Source organism: Ovis aries, chromosome 13, assembly GCF_016772045.2.
Source record: "Ovis aries strain OAR_USU_Benz2616 breed Rambouillet chromosome 13, ARS-UI_Ramb_v3.0, whole genome shotgun sequence".
Taxonomy (NCBI): Eukaryota; Metazoa; Chordata; class Mammalia; order Artiodactyla; family Bovidae; genus Ovis; species Ovis aries.
Genome location: NC_056066.1, coordinates 42795533 through 42820554, shown reverse-complemented (window position 1 = coordinate 42820554; position 25022 = coordinate 42795533). Strand labels below are relative to the sequence as shown.

Genomic DNA, 25022 nt, shown 5'->3' with positions numbered 1-25022 from the left:
GTCTGAAGTCAGGGTCCCCAGACAGACCCTGAGACAGACAGCTGCATGCAGAAGGTTCGGGCAAATGCTCTTGGAGACACGCCTGTGAGGAGATAAGGATGGTGAGACTGCCAAGGGAGAAGCTTACCCGCAAGCAGTGGCAGCTGAGGCTCCACCAGGCTGGGGATGCTCTTGGCAAGTTGTTGAATTTTGGCAGAGGCCATGCCCTTGTGTACATATGGGCACCAGTGATCAGTGGCAGGGAATTATCCCAATAGGACATCCGACCTTTGATTGAAACTGTTTCTTGCTTCTGGGGTCAATCTCCAAGTCCACCAACACAGTAGATGAAGAAGATGTGGTGTGTGTGTGTATATATAAGGAAATGGCAACCCACTCCAGTATTCTTGCCCTGGAGAATCCCATGGACAGAGGAGCCTGGTAGGCTACTGTCCATGGGGTTGCAAGAGTCGGACATGACTTAGTGACTAAACTACTACTACTACTATGTATGTATATACAATGGAATATTGTTCAGCGTAAAAAGAATGAAACAATGCCATTTGTAGCAACATGATGGGGTAGGAAATGGCAATCCACTGCACTGTGGTTGCCTAGAAAATTCCATGGACAGAGGAGCCTGGCAGGCTACAGTCCATGGAGTTGCAAAGACTCAGACATGACTGAGCGATGGAGCAAGTAGCAACATGGATGGACTTGGAGGGCATTATGTTCAGTGAAATAAGAGAGACAAAGACAGATACCGTATGCTATCCCTTATATGAGGAATCTTAAAAAAAAAATACAACAAACCAGTGAACGTAATAAAAAAGAAGATTCACAGATATAGAGAACAAACTAGTGGTTACCAGTGGGGAGAGTGAGGGAGAGGCAACAGAGGGGTGGGAGAATGGGAGACACACGCTAGGCACGTAAGATGGGCTACAAGGATGTGTCACACAGCACAGCAAGCATAGCCAGTATTTTGTAGTAACTGAATGTGGAATATAATCTTTTAAAACTGTATATAAAATGTTAAACTTTTTAAAATTTTCAGAGGTGAAATTATAACACCACAGCGGCCACACACACCCCTCCTCAAATGTCTGGAGAACTTACGTCGCTGCCCAGGTGAAGGGACCACAAATTCCCCCAGGATAGTAGAACACTCACGGGAGCAGGTGGCCCACTAGCATTCCCTCCAGACAAACGAGGTTGTAGACAGCCTGAGCTGATGCTTCACCTTCACTGAGAGTTGAATTACCCAGAAGAGCATCTATTGCCTCATTAACTCTCTAACTGTGACCACTGCATTTTGAGATGCAAACACAGCAACCGGCCAAGGCAAACACAGCCCTGCCAGTTTGCAAGGTTGAGGATGGAAGCCTTGCTGCCAACAGGCAGTGATCACGTGGGCAGCGAGCTGTCAGCTAATCCTCCCCAGGTGAGCTGGGCAGGGAGGCCCTCTGTGTTTTCAAGCAGAGCTCAGAGAAAGGGAGCTGGAGCAGCCCATTGGGAGAGTTCAGCCTCCCCCACGGCAACCCCCAGAAGCCCCCTTTCTTTGTTCTACTGAGAAGCAGCCTGGAAATATGGAGTCCAAGCACCTTGTCATCACACATCTTCCCATCCCTGGAGGGAAGGCAGGTGCAGGCAGGGGACAGAGGTGGGAATGGGAGGCTGCAGAGAAAGAAATGGGGGCTTTGCTATGTCCTATGTTGATGAGCAGAGCTGAGTCGCATGGAAGAAATGAGCTGTTCTATGGAAAAAGACCAGAACTAGTCTCATCCACTCCCTCATTTTATAGAAAAGGACACTAAAACCCAGAGAGGAGGCATCACTTGCCTGAAGCCACACGCCTCACTAGAGACAGAACTCACGTTAAAACTCAGATTCCTTGACTTCCCCTGCAGGCTTCTGTTCACCTCCTCAAAGAAAACGGAGGCAAATGAGAAATGTGGGTGACAAAGGAAACAAAGCGATAAAGAGAGGGGTAAAAATAGAAAAGGGTGAAAAATCCAGCTGGGAAGGGAATGGAAACAAGCAAAGAACATCAAAATCAATGCTGATGCTAAAATTGCTGCGCACAGAAAGAGCCAAGGAAGTGTTGGTAAAGAGCAGGATATGCAGCCAGTCCTAAGATTGCAAATATCCTGGACTTACTGTGATTCAGCGTTACCAGACAGGAGTCAACAAATACATCAAAGGAACAGAATATGCAGCCTAGACACAAAGCAAAGTAGACATGGAATTTAGTAACACGCTGAACACACCATTTCACAGGAGGGTCACGGGATGGGGGAGGGTGAAGAAGCAGTCCTGATGGGCAATAGCACCACATGCTGTTTGTTTCGGAGGGAATTAAGTTAAATCACCATTTCACAATATTTCCCCAAAAAAGAGAAAGACCTCAGTTAAAATGACAATTAAGCAGCATCTTAAAAATACTACAAGAAAAATATGGGAGACTCTCTCCAGGAGGATGAGAAACCTTCATAAATAAGGCGCAAGAACGCAAAAGCCAAAAGGGAAAAGACTGATCAATTTGACATCAGAATTTAAAATGCTTGCTTCCTAATAAGAGACCACATGGAAAATTAAAATCAAGGGACAGACCCAGAGAAATATCAGATATCTAGCAAAGGACTTAAAGCCATAAAAGGGAAAGCATTCCTAAAATCAAGACAAAAGGACAATAGAAATAGAAAACTTGGGCGGAGAACATAAGCAAATGATTCAAAGAAGCAGCAGCAAAATTGTCCAATCAGCGTATAAGAAGGTGGTCAACTCATAACTAGGGAAATGCAGATGAAAGCAAAGTGAGCTATTTCTTCATCAGCCTGGGGAACATGTGCCTGCTTGATGACATGGAGGAGCATGTGGAACTTGTACATTCACACCCAGCTGATGGAAGGACACTGAGTGTAACTACATTGAAGGGCAAATTAGTTAAATCTATTGACGCTAAAGAAGGCTGAACTGTGGGTGCTGTGAGAAGACTCTTGAGAGGTCCTTGGACTGTGAAGAGATCAAACAAGTCAACCGTAAAGGAAATCAATCTTGCATATTCCTTGGAAGGATTGATGCTGAAGCTGAAGCGCCAACACTTTGGCCCCCTGCTGCGAAGAGCCCACTCATTAGAAAAGACCCTGATGCTGGGAAAGATTGAAGGCAGGAACAAAAGGGGACGACAGAGGATGAGATGGTTGGATGGCATTACCAACTTGATGGACATGAGTTTGAGCAAGCTCCAGGAGACAGTGAAGGACAGGGAAGCCTGGTGTGCTACAGTCCATGGGGTCGCAAAGAGTTGGGCGCTACTGAGCGACTGAACAACAACAAGCTTGACACTAAATCCCCTGGTTTTTTCTTCTATGTTTAAGCAAATGAACACATTACTTGCCATTCTTGGAGTAAAGAGAGTCACTCGGACCATAAATTAGAGACCAAATGTCATCAGGCTGGGAGCCTGGATAGGGGAGGATGTCTGCAAACCTTGGCATTTCAGACCCCAGGAGGGGCCAGGTTGGAGCTGACAGAGCCAGTACCTGAGCAGGAAGGGCAGGGGCCCAACCTGGGGATCAGCACTTCATCACTCCACAACCTTCAACACCCTGGTTCCCTGGCTGCCCCAAACAGAGGAGACAGCTTTGCCATCAGGTTATCTCATTTTCCAAACTCAGCAGTGAATCTATTTACAATTACATTTCTGAGGGGCGGGTCACTTGGGGCTAAATGGAAAACTTGACTCTGCCAGCAAGAGAGACTCACGTCATTCATCACACCCACAGGAGAGTTCCGGGTCCACCTCCCTCCCTTGGGCTGACTCCTTCTCCATCTTCTTTCTCTGTGGCCAGAGATGGTGCCTGGGGCCACAAGGGAAGGTAAGTCATTTAAGTACCAGTCACCCAGGAAATTGACAATCTACCATGACAGTACTAGGGCACAGAGAGTGAATTGATTTCCTTCAGCGTCTGGACCCTGACATGTCTGGGGGATCATGTCAGAACCAGGGCAGGGAACCAGCACAGCTGAACAGGCAGGAGTTGAGAGCAAAGTCGGGAGCAGTGGAAGGCAGATGGGGCATCCCACAGAGTCAAGTGTTCAAGGCCCTAGATCACCTGCATCCCTCGGGAACCTGTCTCCTTTCTAGATTGTTCCAACCTTAACACCCGAATCCTGGGTCTCCCCATTCATGCCAACTGCCTCTCACTGTCTTTGGCTCAATGCCCCTCGGCATCCCTGACTCTACTTTCCCTCTGTGTCCCAGGAGTACCGACCCTGCTTCTGGCCCAGAGAGAGTAATAACAATTGTTCAGTCCAGACGATCAGGCTCTCTCATGATGCCAGTGAATGACCACAGACCCCAGGGCCTGCCTCCTCTGGGCAGTGGTGGCTGGTGAACCATCTTCCCGAGGACCTTTGCCAAAACATACCTGCCAGGACCCCACAAGAGCTTCTGAAATAAGAGTCTGTAGTGGGTGAAACCTAGAAGTTCTCCAGATGGTCGTAAGGATGACTCCTATTTCAGAGCTACCCTGGGCTCTGAGCACACCTTGATCTGACTGATCCCACCACACCACGGCTTCCCAGGTGGCACTAGTGGTAAAGACCCTGCCTGCCAATGCAGGAGATGAGGCTTTGATTTCTGGGTCAGGAAGAACGCCTGGAGAAGGGCACGGCAACCCACTCCAGTATTCTTGCCTGGAAAACCCCATGGACAGAGGAGCCTGGTGGGCTACAGTCCATAGGATTGCAAAGAGTCAGACATGACTGAAGCGACTCTGCATGCTGGCACACACCACACCAGGAAGAAACCGAACTCCTTCCCCTGCTATTGGAGGATCCCCGCTGGAGCCTCCATCAGGGTACCTGGCCTATCTGGCTTCCTCCTCAGATCTCCCAAAGGCAGCGTTCCCAAGTTTTTTAAACATCCTTGGGGGTTAAGTGTTGGTTCAGATAATCTACGTCTCTTCTCTCTCTTTTAGACAGTGCTCAGAAACTCCTTCCGCAGGTACCAACAAATCCCGAAGAGAACTCTTGGGAATGAGAGTTTGAGTAAACCCATTACTCAAATAGTCTTCAAAATAAAAAACACTGGTGGCAACCAAAAATAGGATAGTTCCTCCCCCAACCTTCCTGGTAATAAGGAGACAGTCTGTGAATCAGCTTCTCTAAAGGGCAGGGAGCCCCGGCAGGGATCCATCACCTGAGGACACCTCCCAACTGCCAGTCTGTTCCCGCATTAAATAGGAAACTAATTAATACTGATGATAATAATAGCTGGGCTATTGTGCTGGGAAGAATGGAGGAGAGATGAGGAGGTGTGCCCTTGACCCCGAGCACTGGGAGAATATAAAGGATGTTTCTAAATGGGGAAGCTGTCCCCCAGCAAACTGTGAAGGGGGAGCGGAGGAGGGAAGTAAGTCCTGTCTTATCCAAAGTGGATGGAGGACAAAGCGAGTCAAAGCCTCAGAGGCAGACAGACCTGAACTCAGATCCTGTGTCTCCACTTCCAACCTGTGTGATGACAGGGAAGATACGGCTCCTTCATCCCTAGGTGGGAAGAGTTCCTATACCTTCGTCACAGGGCAGGTGCTATATGTTAATAACCACACAACATGGCTTTGGAAGAACTTTAATGAAAAAACAGAGACCTATATTCAGTATCTTGTAATAACCTATAATGGAAAAGAATCTGAATACATATATTTACATATATAAATATATATGTAACTGAATCACTTTGCTGTACTCCTGAAACTAACACAGTACTGTAAATCAGTTATGCTTCAATAAAAATAAATAAATGAATAAATATGTAGGAAATGTTTATCTCAGTGCCTAGCGCTGAGTGAGAGTTCAACAGATGGTTGACAATTGCTGTGACAGCATAGATGTCCCCCCGGACTTCCGCATCTGATCCCCGATGCAAGCTCGGCAGGGACTTCATGACTCAGAGCTTCATTCTTTATACACACACACACACACACACACACACACACACACACACACACACACACACAGGATGTAAATAACCTCTGACCCCAGTCCTCCTTAAATCTTTAGTTTCCCAAAGGGCAGGATCCAGGGAAATGACATTATTGATCTTTGGTCGTAAAAAGAGGGAGCTCTTGCCACTTGAGACAACACAGGTGAACCTGGAGAACATTGTGCTAAGTGAGATAAGACAAAGATGAATACTGCATGATCTCGGGTGTGTGTGGAATCTAGAATAGGTGAACTTATAGAAGCAAAGAGCAGAAGGGTGGGTGCCTAGGGGTGGTCAAGGAGTACAAAGCTCAGGGTACAAGATGGGTACTTTCTGGAGACCTGATGTAAGGCATAGTGACAAAGTAAAAACTGTATTGTGTACTTAAATTTTACCAAGAGGGTAGAGCTCGTGTCCTCTATACACCCTTTGTGACCCCTTGGACTGTAGCCCACCAGTCTCCTCTGTCCATGGGATTCTTCAGGCAAGAATACTGGAGTGGGTAGCCATTCCCTTCTCCAGGGGATCTTCCCAACCTAGGGATCAAACCCAGGTCTCCTGCATTGCAGGCAGAGTCTTTACCATCTGAGTCACCAGGGAAGCCCCCCTATATATCCTAGCCATATATTTATAAGTGAAATTTAATTCATAATTTAAAATCTTATTACCCTGACACCAAACCACAAAAAGATATCACCAAAAAATGAAAGTGCAGTGTTATATCCCTCGTGAACATACGTATAAAAATCCTCAACAAAATAAGCAAACCCAACAATAGGTTAAGGAGGATAACACAGTACAATCAAATGGTATTAGGTCCCAGAAATGGATAGAGAAAAAGAAATTTTTGGATACCGTTGATTCTCATTATTTATAGCAATGATGTTTGAAAGAGTTGCTGTGAACACTGAATCAGTGAATCACAGCCATCTTCTCTGGAGTGGTTAACAATCCCCTCTTCCCCAGCAAGCTTAGAGGAAATCCTGGAGGCAGTGCCATGCCTCTTGGCTATTCAAAGCAGAGGAGGGAAGGATGGCTCCCGGTTACTGGTTTCCTACCAGGCAGAAGTCACTTGCATATATACAACCTCATTAAATCCTCACCAAAATCTTGCCAAATAAATACAGTGTTCTCCATTATACACATGAAGAAACAAAAGCTTTGAGAAGGTAACTCACTAAAGGCAAGCTGGTAAATGAGAGAACTAGGATTTGAACTGTCAACTGAAAAAGATGTACAACGTGAGAGTTGGTAGTTAAGTTCTACTGGGGGCAAAATGAGGACTGCAGCTCTGAGAAACTGCTCGAAAGAGGCAGAGGGGAAGGTCAGTATATATGTGGTTTTGGTGAAGGGGGAGTACAATCAAGCACGTTTTTTCAGATGATTTCTACTGGTTTTATTAAGTGTTGCTAGTCACGAGGAGCAGTCTTCACCAGGAAGGATTTTAGTGCTTTTCTAGATATGAGGAGATACAAGTTAGGTTCATAAAACTGGCTCCTGAAAATACCTATCTGAAGACCCGTTCTGCCAGTTTTCCCCAAGCACAGAGCACCTCATTTCTGCTCTTCCCCCTGAGCGCCTTTCAGGGGGTGTTGGAAGTCAGCTGCTGAAGCAGCACATTATATAATCCTTGCAGAAGCACAAGGCAAGTGCTAGTTTGTAGTTGACAGAGCTCAGGTCTGTTTACTTTCAAAATCTTTGCTTATAGGGTAAGGAAATGAGACTCAGAGGCAACAACAGACAGTAAGCGGCCAATAGCTTCACTTTGGAAGACCGGCAGTTTCTCACCAAACTAAACATATCCTGATGCAATCACACTCCTACTCCTAGGTATTGGCTAATATGAACTGAAAATGTTTGTCCATGCAAAAACCTACACCGGGACGTACAGTGGCTCTATTTGCAAATGCCAGAACCAGAAGCAACCGTGATGTCCTTCAGAGGGTGAATGGACAAATAGACCGTGGTCCATCCAGACAAAAGAAATATGATTCACAACTAAAAATAAATTAGCTATCAAGCTGTGAAAGACATTGAGGAAGCTTAAATGTGCACTCCTAAGTGAAAGGTCAATCTGAGAAAGCTACAGCCTGTGATTCCAATTACATAACATCCTAGAAAAGGTAAAACTACAGAGACTGTAAAATGATCTGTCGATGCCAGGGGCGGGGGGGGGGGAGGTTTGAGAAAGGGAGGGATGAACAGGTGAAAGAGAAGATTATTAGAGCAGCGATCTAGTTACATTTGCTATTGTAATGATGGATAGATGTCAGTATACATTTGTCCAAACCCACAGAATACTGCTCACAGGATAAGAGCAAGGCCTAATGTAAACTCTGGATTTTAGGTGGTGATGTGTCAACCTAGGTTCATTGATTGCAACAATGTACCGTCTGGTGGGGGATATTGATAGTGGGGGAGGCTGTGCACATTGAGGGGTAGAGGCAGAGTGGAAAATCTCTGTATCTTCCCCTCAATTTTGTTGTGAACCTAAAGCTGCTCCTTAAAAGTGTGTTTTCAGAAGGAAAATAATGAATTTTTTTTAAATTTAAACTCTACTCATTCCAAAGACCTAGTCATATAAAGTTAGATAAATGATCAGATAAAACAACCAAGAATTTTATATCTCTTCACTTTTTCATTTGGAGCTTGACTCTAAACAGACAAACAAACAAGCAAAGACTATGACTGGTTTTTGAAAAGAGGTGACTGAATTTCAAGTCACTTTAGAGTCATCTAATGGCTGGATGGCATCACTGACTCGATGGACGTGAGTCTGAGTGAACTCCGGGAGTTGGTGATGGACAGGGAGGCTTGGCGTGCTGCGATTCATGGGGTCGCAGAGTCGGACACAACTGAGTGACCAAACTGAACTGAACTGAAGGCTCTCCTAAACAGAGATGGAGCATTTAAAAAAAAAAATAAGCTTAGATTTTTTTAAAAATATCATTTCCTAACATTGGTGAGTATAAAATCCATCTAAAATGGATGAAAGGAGAATGTGAACTCTGCTTCTTTAAACATTTATGGGGTGTTTGTGAAAGAGACACTCATGGAGAAGGTGATAGAGTTGGAAGGTCCAGGGGTTGTTTGAATTCCCAGGGGGGCCAGGGTTCTGCTACCATCTGAGCTGCCTTGTGGAGTTAATGAAGGGGAAGTTTGCCCCACTGTGAATGAAGCAGCCTGTTTCATGTACGTTTTCTGTATTAAAGTTCTAAGTAAATTTGTACTTGTTCAAATCACTGTACTGCTTTAAACAAAAACAATTTTTTAAAAAAGGAAAGAGAGAAATTGAAAATCACTTACAAAGGAACCACCTTTTCTTCTGAAACTGAAATGTTGATTTCTTTTTTAAGAACAAAGCAAAAGAAGCATTGCTTTACACGGTGGGCAGCCAATCTTTGGAAATTGCTTCCCTTGGAGGTGTTACAGGTTGAAAAATAGGGCGGTTCACACATCTTGCTCACCAATTTATTGTCCGTGCCAGGGCTACAGTGCCAACAAGATAGGTGTGGTTTCTCCTGCATGGACTTTATGTGTGTGTATTTTAAGAATTTTTGATGTGGACCACTTTTAAACTCCTTTATTGAATTTGTTACAATATCACTTCTGTTTCATGCCTTGGTTTTTTGGCCACAAGTCATGTGGGACCTTAGCTGCCTGAATAGGAATTGAACTCACATCCCCTGCATTGGAAGATGAAGTCTTAACCACTGGACTGCCAGGGAAATCTCAAGTTTATATTATTTTAATAGCATTAAAAGAAAATCATGAAGTAAGTTTCAACATTAGCAAAGAAAAGAAGGGGATTTCTTCGAAGTCTTAGAATGTGAGCTTCCATAGACCAGAGGCTCCAACAGCCCAGCTTATTCTTCTCACTTCCCTAACACACCAACTTCAGAAGGAAATTACCCCAGCAGTGTTTGGAATTAGAGCCACCACAGGACGAGGTTGTGAAGCTGGTCTGGTTTGTCTTGAGTTCACTCTTAGCTCCTCTTCTTTCTCCCCTAAATGGCTTTTTCCCATCACCTCCTTGTTTAGCTTTTCAAGACTCCCCCTTCCAGTGATGGTTGGAGGAATTACTCATTCCATGGCATTTGCATCTAAGACTGACAAGTCTTAGGGCTGCTGCTGCTGTTGCTAAGTCGCTTCAGTCATGTCCGACTCTGTGCGACCCCATAGACGGCAGCCCACCAGGCTCCCCCATCCCTGGGATTCTCCAGGCAAGAACACTGGAGTGGGTTGCCATTTCCTTCTTCGATGCATGAAAGTGAAAAGTAAAAGTGAAGTCGCTCAGTAGTGTCCGACTCTTCGTGACCCCGTGGACTGCAGACCACCAGGCTCCTCCGTCCATGGGATTTTCCAGGCAAGAGTACTGGAGTGGGGTGCCATTGCCTTCTCCGAGTCTTAGGGCAGGAGATATCTAATGGCTTGATTATGGATGCAACGATCAGACAGTGGGGAAATAATTCTGAGCTCAGCTCCTAAAGTGACACCCTGCCTGCTCTCAGGGCTCCAAGGATGAGGACAGAGAATAGACACACAGGTCCTCGCCAGGAGGAAGCACAGCACTGCTCATGAACCTCGCACGGGTGGAGAGATGTGTGGAGAAATGCTGCCCCAGGCAGCATCCCTGCTCTGTTTTAACCTCTCTTATCCATCCTCCCGACAGAAGCCCTGTCCCTTCTCTGGGTGCGTAGGACCAGTACCACCTCCTTTCCCCAAGGAAAGTGATAGAACTGCCCAGCACAGCCCATGACTTAAATGAGTTTCTCTGTTCCTCAGTGATCAGATTTGATCCTGATTGTATTTCCAGATGCAGAGAACACAGATCAGTCACAATGCTGGGCTTAATACAATTGAAGTCCCACTCTCCCGTCCACATCCTGACAGGAGAGAAGGGAGGGAGCAGAGAAAACTTGAAGTATAAGTCTGTCCAGTCACCCCAGTTGGAGAATGAGACCTATCAGTTCAGTTCAGTGGCTCAGTCATGTCCGACTCCCCGAGACCCCATGAATTGCAGCACGCCAGGCCTGCACTCTCCTCTTTCACTTTCATCAAGAGGCTCTTTAGTTCCTCTTTGCTTTCTGCTATAAGGGTAGTGTCATCTGCATATCTGAGGTTATTGATATTTCTCCCAGCAATCTTGATTCCAGCTTGTGCTTCTTCCAATTACTCCCTTACACATCCCTAAAATATGCTGAGCACAAAGAGCACCCCAGAATCATACCCCTGAGCTCAATTCCTGCTGATGAGTTCAGAGACCTATCAGGACCTGCCTTATTCCTGCCTTCATTAGACATCACAGCCCCACCTGGGGATGGTGCCTGCCTTCCACAGATAGCGACGCTGAGATGGATGGATTTTTGGTTGGCAGAGCTTCTCAAAGTTTCCTGCGGGCAGGGCCCCCTGCTCCCAACCCCTCTCAGCTCTAGCACATCTCCTGACCCCTCTGGCTGAGGTTTCAGCCTCCTACCAGTTTATGTACATAACTGAGTCACTCCGCTGTATGGAAGAAATTAACACAGCATTGCAGATGAACTCTATACTTCAATAAGAATTTTTAATGTTATGCTTTGAGCCACTGAACTGAATCTTGGGGCTTTATTCCCAAGCCAATACTTCAGAAATAAGAGTGGGGGGAAGCTATCTAACTAAAGGTATTGTGTACCAAGGCAGTCACAAGAGAGAGAAAAAAATCTTTAAATACAAAATACTTACAAATTGAGGAGAGACAAAATATAGCAACTTCAGGAAATATTCTTCAGCCATTTTTTTAAGATACATGAAGACAAATACAGAGCAAGATGCTTATCATGTAATATTGGATGTGTGCTCAGTCACTCAATCATGTCCCACTCTTCACAACCCCATGGACTGTAGCCTGCCAGGCTCCTTTGTCTATGGGATTCTCCAGGCATGAATACTGGAGTGGGGTGCCATTTCCTCCTCCAGGGGATCTTCTCGACCCAAGGATCAAAAACCTGTGTGTCTTGCGTCTCCTGCTTTGGCAGGTAGGTTCTTTACCATTAGTGCCACCTGGGAAGTCCTATCATACAGTATTAAGCAAAGTGAAATGTGCCCTAAAATTATAGCAAAAGTATTCATTTATGTCAGAAGATATTATGAGGATACCTACTTGAAAGTAGCTCTACATGAGTTTGAGACAAATATTTAATCTTCTAAAATGTCATCACGGTTTAAAGGTGATGTAATAATAGCCATTTTTTGAATTTAAAATAATGAGTTATGCAGAAGAGTTGAGATAATGAAGGTGGAAATTTTTAGTGAAATTGATCTGGACAGCTCCATGTTCATATTTTTGAGTGCTCCATAACCATATTGGATTGTGCTTCACGCTTCCCACCTCTGTGCCTTTCCTTTTAATTACTTCTGTCACCTACAATTGCTCCCTTCAGTTCAGTTCAGTTCAGTCATTCAGTCATGCCTGACTCTTTGCGACCCCATGAACCACAGCATGTCAGGCCTCCCTGTCCATCACCAACCCCCAGAGTTCACCCAAACTCATGTCCATTGAGTCGGTGATCCCATCCAGCCATCTCATCCTCTGTCGTCCCCTTCTCCTCCTGCCCCTAATCCCTCCCAGCATCAGAGTCTCTTCCAATGAGTCAGTTCTTCGCATGAGGTGGCCAAAGTGCTAGAGTTTCAGCTTCAGCATCATTCCTTCCAAAGAACACCCAGGACTGATCTCCTTTAGAATAGACTGGTTGGATCTCCTTGCAGTCCAGGGGACTCTCAAGAGTCTTCTCCAACACCACAGTTCAAAAGCATCAATTCTTCAGTGCTCAGCTTTCTTCACAGTCCAACTCTCACATTCATACATGACCACAGGAAAAACCATAGCCTTGACTAGATGGACCTTTGTTGGTAAAGTAATGTCTCTGCTTTTGAATATGCTATCTTACACATCCCTAAAATATGCTGAGCACAAAGAGCACCCCAGAACCATACCCCTGAGCTCAGTTCCTACTGATGAGTTCAGAGGCCCTGGTCCCAACATTCTACTGCTTTTTTTTATCTTCCTGTGAATTTATAGGATTTGATTTAGAGCTTTACAATTTAGACCTTTAGGATCCTCCTTGCCATTAAATGCACTTGTATAAGTCTACAATTTTGTGCCCACAATATAAACCTATACATGAAATGGTTAACAATAACAAATTCACTCAACAAATATGTATTAAATAGCAGGCACCATAAGCTAGATCCTAACATTTTATTTTTCTCTCAACAAGGCTAGGACTCCTGTACCTTAAAGCCCAGGTGTAGCCAAGCAGGACTTCATATGGCCTTCCCAGGACAGGCCTCCCCACAACAGGCCTCCCCCCACCTCCATCCTTTGCTTTAGCTCTTCTATAAAGTACCTAGATAATAGTATTTAATGCACTTTTCCTGAGTTGTTTTGCAGATTTAAAAACCTCCCCATCTCCAACAATGGAAGATATTAACTACTAGAGGACCATAAGCACATAGCCCCAGGACTCCAGGAGTGCTCGTTCTCTTCAGTCCTGTCTGACCCTGCAACCTCACGGACTGTAGCCCTCCAGGCACCACTGTCCATAGAATTTTCCAGACAGGAACACTGGAGTGGGTTGCATTTCCTGTTCCAGGGGATTTTCCCTGTTCCAAGGGATCTTCCCTACTCCACGGGATCTTCCCCTCCCAGGGATCAAACCCATTTTTCTTGCGTCTCCTGAATTGGCAGTCAGATTCTTCACCCACTGAGCCACCTGTTGGGACCTAGTTCCCCGACCAGGGATCGAACCAGGGCCCCTACTCCTTGCAACCATACCTCAGTTTATGCTAATAAGGTGACTTTTGGAAAAAGCCCTCAGGTGGGCTGGTTGCCAGGGGAACCAGTCACTGATTAGAGGGTTGAAACTTTCAGCCCAAATCAGAGTTCAGTTCTGTACAAGTGAAGCGTGAGATGCAGAAAAGACACTGAAAAGGACTGTGGACAATTGAATTAGAAGACAGGTACTGCCAAAGATATGACTATACATATGTGGGAATCATAAGCATTGTAGGAAACAGCCAAATAAAACATGCTTAAGAACACACATCTACAAGAGTAAATAGATCTCAACGTTACACGCACTTAGGACAAAGTGCATGTCTCTCATTTAGGGCAAAGTGCATGTACAGACAGATTGTCTATCATGTCTGCTCTCCAGCAGAGGCTTTTGCTCTGGACTTGAGTGATACTCCTCATCAGGCATGTAAGTTTTTTCTGGTAGTAGTTATTTTGTCTGAAAGGCTGCCTGCAAGGGTCTTTTGTTTTGTGAAATACAATGGAAATTTTGCTACTTGGCAAGCAAAGCTTGAAACATCACACCCACACAAATGTGTCAATTCTACACTATGTAAATTTAAACAAAAATATGTATTTTAATGCTTCAGCCTCACAGATTCTGCCTTTGAAGTTTTCCAAAGGAATTAATCAGCTAAAGAGAAGAAATGACCTCTTCAGGCAAGATGGTGGTTGTTGTTTAGTCGCTAAGTTGTGTCATGTCCGTCTCTTTGCAACCCCACGGACTGCAGCACACCAGGGTCCTCTGTCCTTCACTATCTCCTGGAGCTTGCTCAAACTCATGTCCATTGAGTTAAAGATGCCATTCAACCCCACCTCATCCTCAGTCATCCCCTTCTCCCCCTGCCCTCAATCTTTCCCAGGGTCTTTTCCAATGAGTTGGATCTTCATGTCAGGTGGTCAAAGTATCGGAGCTTCAGCTTCAGCATGAGTCCTTCCAAAGAAATTCAGGGTTGACTTCCTTTAGGATTGACTGGTTTGATTTCCTTTCAGTCCAGAGTACTCAAGTAAGATGGAAGTGCAGGTATTTATAAAGTGGGGTGCCTGTGACAGGGGTCTTTTATTATTTGGGGTCTAACTGAACCAAAGTCCCTTGCTGTATAGGTTCATGGATCTAATTTTACAGCATTCAAACTGGAGGCTAAAGGCAGGCTTCGGAGATGGCACAGTCACCTAGTCATCCATCATTGTGCTGCCTCTAAGTAACACTAAGATCATGGCATCCAGTCCCATCACTTCATGGCAAATAGATGGGGAAACAGTGGCTAACTTTATTTTTTTGGGCTCCAAAATCACTGCAGATGGTGATTGCAGCCATGAAATTAAAAGACACTTACTCCTTGAAAGGAGTTATGACCAACCTAGACAGCATATTAAAAAGCAGAGACATTACTTTGTCAACAAAGGTCTGTCTCATTAAGGCTATGGTTTTTCCAGTGGTCATGTATGGATGTGAGAGTTGGACTATAAAGAAAGCTGAGCGCCAATGAATTGATGCTTTTGAACTGTGGTGTTGGAGAAGACTCTTGAGAGTCCCTTGGACTGCAAGAAGATCCAACCAGTCCATCCTAAAGGAGATCAGTCTTGGGTGTTCATTGGTAGGACTGATGTTGAAGCTGAAACTGCAATACTTTGGCCACCTGATGCAAAGAGCTGACTCATTGGAAAAGACCCTGATACTGGGAAAGATTCAGGACAGGAGGAGAAGGGGACGACAGAGGATGAGATGGTTGGATGGCATCACCAACTCAATGGACATGGGTTTGGGTGAACTCCAGGAGTTGGTGATGGACAGGGAGGCCTGGCGTGCTGCAGTTCATGAGGTTGCAAAGAGTCAGACATGACTGAGCGACTGAACTGAACTAAGTAACACATAAAGCCACCCTAGACTGAAAGGCCTTAATTGTCTCATAGAATTATAACAAGAATTGCATGAGAGAGTCAATGGCTAAGGATAGAGTTAAGAGATTTACAAGTGGAAATTTTCCCCTTTTTTCCCTTTCCGTGTGAATCCAAGCTTACCAATCATTTCTATCAAAATCATAAAGTTATCAAGAATTAACGTACCTCTTTAACATTTAGCATCAGGATTTCTTTACTGTATTTACCATAGCCCAGAAATGTTGGCTTCAGCATCACTTTGTTTCCTTTCCAAAACTTGGCAAATTTATTGAACTCCTGTTGAGATTACTCTCTGACTCCCACATCCTCCTCCTGCTCATCCTATCCCTGACTAATGTGTGACCTTTTTGTTGGAATTATTGAAATTCATTAATGGTCTTATTGTCTCTGATTGGCAGCATTTGCCAATTGTGCCGTGGCATTCATCAAGCTCTCATTAGCCCCAACAAGGATCACTTCCAGCACTGACCGAACTTCAGAAACTAATTTTCCTTAACCGCATCAGCTCAGCTTCAACAGCCCTGGCTAATAAGCTACTAATGAGTTTGCTGTTGAGTTTGTAACAAAAAGAAATAGAATTAGTGAGTATTCAGCAAAGTTAAAAGATACTGAACTTTCAGGAAAGGATGCCATTTGTCTAGAGCACTGTTCTATAGAACGCCTTCCTATGGAAGGGTATTGGGACGGCAGGAAATGGCTTTACCCCTGGCAGGGGCGGGGGGGCGGGGAGGGCGTGACAGTCCATATCCCCCTTCCTTTGGCCCTAACAATGTGATGTGTCTACATCTAAGATGACTTCTGATCATCCCAGAGCCCAGAAAAGAAAGGCATTTACGTCAATGTGAAACAGTCGGGACGCTGACTCACTCCTCGAAGGAACCTCAAGTGATCTCTTTATTGCTCAAGTAGCTTCTGAGAGTTTGATAAAACGAATCTTGCCTTCAAAGTCATAAGGTTTGGGTTCTTACTAGCCATTGGGCAAATGATTTAGCCTCTTAACCTTGGGCCCAGGTACATCTTCAGTAAAATAAGGATAACAAAACCTCATCTGTTCCCAAGAACAAAATTTGGTCAGATGAATTCTGCCCAATGTCTCCTCAAAGATGGAACGGTGGGTACCCCACAGATTTTGTTTGTTGCTGTCCTCCAACACTCACCTCCTTCCTCATTTTCACACCAAGAAGGTCAAAAGTTTCCTTCCACTATGGCTGGAGGAATTTGGCTGCATTGTGGCGAAAAGCATAGTTTTCATGGACAATCTGCCAAGCTCCTCTAGTTTTGAAAGGGAATGAACTCTGTGGTAAATACCAAGCTGAAAACCCTCCAAGGTTTACTTGTTGTATGTCTCAGGGAACTCAAACAGGGACTCTGTATCAACCTAGAGGAGTGGGATGGGGAGGAAGATGGGAAAGAGTTTCAAAAGGGAGGGAACATATGTACATCTATGGCTGATTCATGTTGAGGTTTGACAGAAAACAATAAAATTCTGAAAAGCAATTATCCTTCAATTAAAAAACAAATTAATTAAAATTTAAAAGAAAAAAAAACCCTCCAAGGTTTGAACAAAAAAAGTGGTGGATAGGAGAAGCTCTAGGATGGGAAGGAGAAGGTGCACTCAACAAGCAGGGAATCTTGACATTTCCCACCACGGTCTGCCCTCCTCCACAAGGCTTCTGTCACTCTGATCCTGGTCCCTGTTGGTGAAAGTTGGTTCCCCAAAATGGTGTGCTCCTTCTAACAGCTCATCCTCCTTCAGTCAGCTTCAACTCCTTAGTTCTCGGCTTTGGGGTAAAAGTCCTCCATTAAACAGGGCACAGTCCTTGACCTTGGGAAACTCACAAGATAATAGAGGCAGAAGCTGGGGAAAGAGACAGTAATGGTGACGTGAGATAAGTGGTCTCATGAGAGGACATACGAGGTGACACAGCAGCATCAAGAAGGAAAAGACCAGCCTGCAGAAAACTTTCATAGAGGAAGTTAGTTTTCCACCATATACAGTTGACATCGCAAAGAGTCAGACATGACTGAGTGACTGAACTGAACTAAATAGTTGACACCTGAGAAGAAGGACCCCTGTATGACCTGGCTTAGCCTCCTGAGATTAATCCCTTAGTACAGCATCCACCCGTCTGCCCACTGCAGCCTGTGAGTGAGGGGTTGAGCTGCTGGCCTCGCCCAGGTGACTGCGGGCTGGGAGCTGATGCTACCACCTGTGCTTGCCTTTAGCATCAGCAGATAGCTCCTGAAGCTACTTGGAAACAACATTGCTTGGAAAGTATTGACATATATTAGTATAATTTCTAGAAGAATTAGTAGAACCATATTATACATCAGAGTATTTATAGTCAGGGTTCACTCAGTGGAAATAGGCACAATTTCTTCCTTGGGAATCCTAAAACCAAGTAACCCACAGGATGCTCATCTTAAAAATCATAACGCCATCCACTCCCAAAGCCACTGCCCTAGTTAAGACTCTCATTACCTTTAATGAAATTCTTAGGGCACATTCCTAACTGCTTCCTGCACTCCTGGATTCCAATATTAATCCTGACAGTCCTCCTCAGAGTACAGCTAAGACCATAGTCGTTAATGTCCCCTACATTGCAGCTGTCATCACCAAAATGTTCTATCCAGGCTTATCTCTCACCGCACCCCACCACAGCACAGTCCATCAGTCTCGCTGTTCCATGAACACCCTCGGCTTTTGCTCAAATATTGCCTCCACCAAGAATCCATCCCCCCCCCCAATCAACCACAGTCTTTGCCTTTCAAAGTTTTTCCCTGATGTCTAAGCCTTGCAAAGACATCCTCCCTGATGAAGCTCTTGACATTTTCTTATTCAGATGTGATTATTTCCTCCTCTGAGCCCCCCCTCTCACTTAGCTAGGAATTCTCCTGTGACCCATCACTTATTAGCACATGACCCTGGGAAAATCATAAGGGATTTGATTTATGTCATACCTGGATGCTCTAGTGGTTTTCCCTACTTTCTTCAATTTAAGTCTGAATTTGGCAATAAGGAGTTCATGATCTGAGCCACAGTCGTCTCCTGGTCTTGTTTTTGCTGATGGTATAGAGCTTTTCCATCTTTGGCTGCAAAGAATATAATCAATCTGATTTTGGTATTGACCATCTGATGATGTTCATGTACAGAGTGTTCTCTTGTGTTGCTGGAAAAGAGTGTTTGCTATGACTGGTGCATTCTCTTCGCAAAACTCTATTAGCCTTTGCCTTGTTTCATTCATTCTAAATATCTGTTACTCAAGATATTTCTTGACTTCATACTTTTACATTCCAGTCCCCTATAATGAAAAGGACATCTTTTGGGGGTGTTAGTTCTAGAAGATCTTGTAGGTCTTCATGGAACCGTTCAATTTCACCTTCTTCAGCATTACTGATTGGGGCATAGACTTGGATTACTGTCATAATGAATGGTTTCCCTTGGAAATAAACAGAGATCATTCTGTCATTTTTGAGACTGCATCCAAGTACTGCATTTCAGACTCTTTCATTGACTGTGATGGCTACTCCATTTCTTCTAAGGGATTCTTGGCCACAGTAGTAGATATAATGGTTATCTAAGTTAAATTCAACCATTCCTGTTCATTTTAGTTCATTGATTCCTAAAATGTCGATGTTCACTCTTGCCATCTCCTCTTCGACCACTTCTAATTTGCCTTGATTCATGGACCTAACATTCCAGGTTCGTATGCAATATTGCTCTTTACAGCATCAGACTTTATTTCCATCAGCAGTCACATCCACAACTGGGTGTTGTTTTTGCTTTGGCTCCATCTCTTCATTCTTTCTGGAGTAATTTTCCACTGATCTCCAGTAGCATATTGGATACCTACCAACCTGGGGAGTTCATCTTACACTGTCCCATCTTTTTGCCTTTTCATACTGTTCATGGGGTTCTCAAGGCAAGAATACTGAAGTGGTTTGCCATTCTGTTCTCCAGTGGACCGTGTTTTGTCATATTAGATCTGATAGACAGAGTGCCTGAAGAACTATGGATGGAGGTTCATGACACTGAACAGGGGGCACTGATCAAGACTATCCCCAAGAAAAAGAAATGCAAAAAGGCAAAACAGTTGTCTGACGAGGTCTTACAAATAGCTGAGAAAAGAAGCGAAAGGCAAAGGAGAAAAGGAAAGACATACCCATTCGAATTCAGAGCTCCAAAGAATAGCAAGGAGAGATAAGAAAGCCTTCCTCAGTGATCAGTGTAAAGAAATAGAGGAAAACAATAGAATGAGAAAGACTACAGATCTCTTCAAGAAAATTAGAGATACCAAGGGAACATTAACATGCAAAGATGGGCACAAAAAGGACAGAAATGGTATGGACCTAACAAAAGCAGAATATATTAAAAAGAGGTGTCAAGAATACATAGAAGAACTTTACAAGAAAGATCTTCATGACCCAGATAACCACAATGGTGTGATCACTCACCTAGAGCCAGACATCCTAGAATGTGAAGTCAAGTGGGCCTTAGAAAGCATCAGTATGAACAAAGCTAGTGGAGGTGATGAAATTCCAGTTGAGCTATTTCAAATCCTAAAAGATGATGCTGTGAAAGTGCTGCACTCAATATGCCAGCAAATTTGGAAAACTCAGAAGTGTCCACGGGACTGGAAAATGTCAGTTTTCATTCCAATCCCAAAGAAAGGCAATGCCAAATAATGCTCAAACTACTGCACAATCGCACTCATCTCACAAGCTAGCAAAGTAATATTCAAAATTCTCCAAGCCAGGTTTCAACAGTACATGAACTGTGAACTTCCAGATGTTCAACCTGGATTTAGATAAGGCAGAGGAACCAGAGATCAAGTGGCCAATGTGATTGGATCATCAAAAAAGCAAGAGAGTTCCAGAAAAACATCTAATTCTGCTTTATTGACTATACCAGATACTGTGGAAAATTCTTAAAGAGATGGGAATACCAGACCACCTGACCTATCTCCTGAGAAACCTGTATGCAGGTCAAGAAGCAACAGTTAGAACTGGTCATGGAACAACAGACTGGTTCCAAACAGGAAAAGGACTACATCAAGGCTGTATATTGTCACCCTGCTTATTTAACTTATATGCAGAGTATACTGTGATAAATTCTGGACAGGATGAAGCACAAGCTGGAATCAAGATTGCCAGGAGAAATATCAATAACCTCAGATATGCAGATGACACCACTCTTATGGCAGAATGTAAGAACTAAAGAGCCTCTTGAAAGTGAAAGAGGAAAGCGGAAAAAATTGGCTTAAAACTCAACATTCAGAAAACTAAGATCATGGCATCTGGTCCCATCACTTCATGGCAAATAGATGGGGAAACCATGGAAACTGTGACAGACCTTATTTTGGGGGGCTCCAAAATCACTGCAGATGGTGACTGCAGTCATGCAATTAAAAGACATTTGCTCTTTGGAAGGAAAGTTATGACCAACCTAGACAGCATATTAAAATGCAGAGACATTACTTTGCCAACAAAGTCTAGTCAAAGCTATGGTTTTTCCAGTAGTCATGTACAGTTGTGAGAGTTGGACTATAAAGAAAGCTGAGCACTGAAGAACTGATGCTTTTTAACTGTGGTATTGAAGAAGACTCTTGACAGTCCCTTGGACAGCAAGGAGATCCAACCAGTCCATCCTAAAGGAAATCAGTCCTGAATATTCATTAGAAGGATTGATGCTGAAGCTGAAACTCCAATATTTGGCCACCTGACATGAAGAACTGACTCACTGGAAAAAACCCTGATGCTGGGAAAGATTAAAGGCGGGAGGAGAAGGGGACAACAGAGGATGAGATGGTTGGATGGCATCACCAACTCAAAGGACATATATGTTTGAGTAAACTCTGGGAGTTGATGATGGACCGGGAGGCCTAGTATGCTGCAGTCCATGGGGTCGCAAAGAGTTGGACACAACTGAGCAACTGAACTGAACTGGGAAAATCACTTAACCATAAATAGAGAATCATACCTACTTTACATGGTTGTTGAAAGGATTAAATGAGATTAAAAATAACTTGGAGGGACTTACCTGGTGATTCAGTAGTTAAAACTCTGAGCTCCCAATGCAGAGGGCATGGATTCAGTGTCTGGTCTGGGAACTACGATTCCACATGCCATGCAACCAGTCTAAAAAATAAATAGAAAATATAAATAAATAAATGGAAATAACTGTGAGTAGTGCTGGGCAGATGAAGTACTCAATCTATGGTAGCTTTTCTGGTAGTTATTTTTGTTTGTTTGTTTCTAATCACACACACACACACACACACATACACTGTGAGCCCTGAGGATAAGTCCCAGTGCTGTTCATTTTTATGTCCCTTGCAGGACCTCTCATGTGGTTTGTCCTCAAAAAGCGTTGATCAAATTGGAAATGCCAGCCTCCCAACTAAAACAGTAATTCTTAACATCCAGGGAAAAAGCTCTAAGAAGAGGAATAACTCACACCCTTTGTCACTACATGCAGGCTTCATCAATATATCTCTTTTACCTCCCTGGGTCATTTGTTGTCGACAGACTAGGTATTGTCTTACCTAATAAGGACACTGACATATATCCAACTCATATCATAACTACTTGATTTCTATAGCATCTCAAGAATGTAAAGGTTTGTCTCCCAGACTGAATTGTGTGATTTCTATTTCCTCGATTTGTGTAGGGGTCACAGAGAAGGGTGGAGTGACTCTCCTCTGTTTTAGTAGTGAGGACCCAAAAACAGACCTCAGTACAGAACCATGTTCCAGAAAATACTCCCTAGATATTGTTGAGCCAGACTCTCATTCATATTTCTTCTTTTCAAGTTGAACAAGCTGATGGATATTCATGCACATTTCTTAGTGAAGCTGCTAAGGAAGACATAGATCAGTCTGGGGCAGCGGGGACCCAGCTGAGCCTGCCAGGTCTCTCTCCCCTCAGCCTTGTCCTTACTTCATTGTCCTCGGGACAGCTTGCTCATATTTCCTCCTGCACAGGCCAGACAGGGGTAAAGGTTCTCAGATGTGCTAAGGCTATCAGGGCTGCGATACCATTTGGAGTTAAGTCTTGATGGAGTGTACTAAGAAACTGTCTTGTTATGTTGGTGTTCTCAAAGCTTTTCTGCCCTCCTGTTCATTCTATCAGAAGTTTATCTGAGGGGAGGATATTAAACCATCCATCAAAGGTCTTTGCTTGAGGGAAACAATCATAAAGAACGTATTTGTTTAAAGTGTTTTGTTGTTTAATTGGAAGAAGAATAGGTACTTGCGTTGGGGCTTTCCAGGTGATAAAGTATCTGGCTGCCAATGTAGGAGACACAAGAGATGCAGGTTCTATCCCTGGGTCGGGATCCCCTGGAAAACCCACTGGAGGAGGGCATGGCAACCCACCCCAATATTCTTGCCTGGAGAATCCCATGGACAGAGGAGCCTGGCAGGCTACAGTCCATGGGGTTGCAGAATCAGACACAATTCAGCATCAGAGCACAGAGCACACAGAGGCACACGTGTTTGTATAATGAATAAACGAATGTATAAATATATAAATGAATCACTTTGCTGTACACCTGAAACTATCACAACATGGTTAATCAATTATACTCCAGTATGAAATGAAAAGTTTTAATAAACATACTTTCTTTTTAAGTGCATGATCAAGAAAAGGGAAGAAAAACAACCATCCCTTCATGTATGCAGAGAGACAGGAAATCTTATCTTCATCTGAGATTTAGAGAGAGAAATGTTAGAGACTGAACAAGACAGCAACATCCCCCAGAGAAATGGTGAGCTTATTTCCTACTGGAAATAGATGAGTCCTGTTCATCCTCACCTCTTACACTAAGTGTGAACTTTGATGTCTGAGTCTTTTGGTGGCCCCCAAGATTGGACGTGGATGTCCTTAATGTACCCTGGTCTTTCCCTCTTATAGCAATGGGTCATCCCACTGGTCCAGCCACTTCCTCTTTATCCATCTTCAGCTTACTCCAGCCTACCTGGCAGGTGCTTCAGATTCAAGAGACCTGAGTTGCATTCTGATATATTGCTATTAAGACTGAAAATTGCTACTTATCGCTATAGAGGACAATTGGCGTTATTTGTCTAATCTTATCATATCTTTTGGGCTTCCCTGCTGGCTTTAAAAATTATAAAAGAACAGTCTTTGATCTGCCAGTTCTTACACATCTAACCGAACACTTAATCTTCCAAGTGAAGGGGGAACAGGAATGATGCTCTCTCAAAAGGAAATGAGTTCATCATTTGTTCTGAAAGATGCTGTTTTGAAGGCAAGAATCGTGACTGTCCTGCTCCCTCTTCAATCTTCAGAAGTCAAGACTGTCCCTAACACCCGTAGGCACTCAATAAATATTTAAGTGAACAAATGACCTTGACAAACATTCAAATTTCCTTCATTGTGTAAAACCTATTTTTATAAACTCAGGGGGCTCCTCTTCCAAAAGGGACAGTTAACTAGTCCTATTGTTTTGAAAGGGCAAAACAGGGCGTCTCTGAAGCTCTTCCTGAGTTGAAAACTGAAACATTTATTACTGACATTTAAGTGTTGCTCCCACCTACTCCCCCTTTGCAAATATTTCTGAAGAAAATTCATTTCCAGATGGATATATCCTCATTTACATCTAATTCTCTGCGTATTACACTCAGTGGAGGAGGGCCAGCAAAGGTTAGGGCATCGGAGAAAGGTGACAACCAGAGACTCGAGTGAATGCCGAGCTCTAATTGGCAATTAGTCAGAATGAAGTAAGAGATCGTGGAACTGGGTGCCTGTTCTAATACGCAGCAAAGAACTCTGCATTGTGACCTCATTACAAAGGACACAGAAGATATCTTTCTGTTTTATCTAAGTCAATGTACTTAAGGGCAGAGAGGTGTTTGTCACAGTCATTACTGTCCTGAAGGGTCAGTAATGAAGTCCCTCTTGGATTCCTGATATCAGTAATTTGGGTCTTCTCTCTTTTATTCATGGTCTAGCTGGAGGTTTATCAATTCTGTTGCTCTTTGAAAAATACCAGCTTTTGTTTTCATTGTTCCTCTCATTTTCTAGTCTCTATTTCATATATATATGTATATATACACAATGATATATATCACACTGTGTGTATATATATATATATTATATATATATATATATATATATTCTAAGATATATATATACTCTGAAGCTGAAACTCCAATACTTTGGCCACCTGATGCGAAGAACTGACTCACTGGAAAAGACCCTGATGCTGGAACAGATTGAAGGCAGAAGGGGGTGACAGAGAATGAAAGGGTTGGATGGCATCACCAACTTAATGGACATGAGTTTGAGCAAGCTCTAGGA

The 25022-nt window shown here is 43.8% G+C and overlaps 1 long non-coding RNA gene across 1 annotated transcript in view; it reads right to left on the bottom strand.

Annotated features, from left to right (window-relative positions):
• The window catches only part of LOC132657634 (uncharacterized), a 29264-nt gene that overhangs the window by 2988 nt on the left and 1254 nt on the right, over nt 1–25022 (bottom strand). The window contains exon 2 of the long non-coding RNA XR_009596082.1: nt 21742–21839. This is a non-coding gene — a long non-coding RNA (uncharacterized LOC132657634). The remainder of the gene's footprint in view (nt 1–21741; nt 21840–25022) is intronic.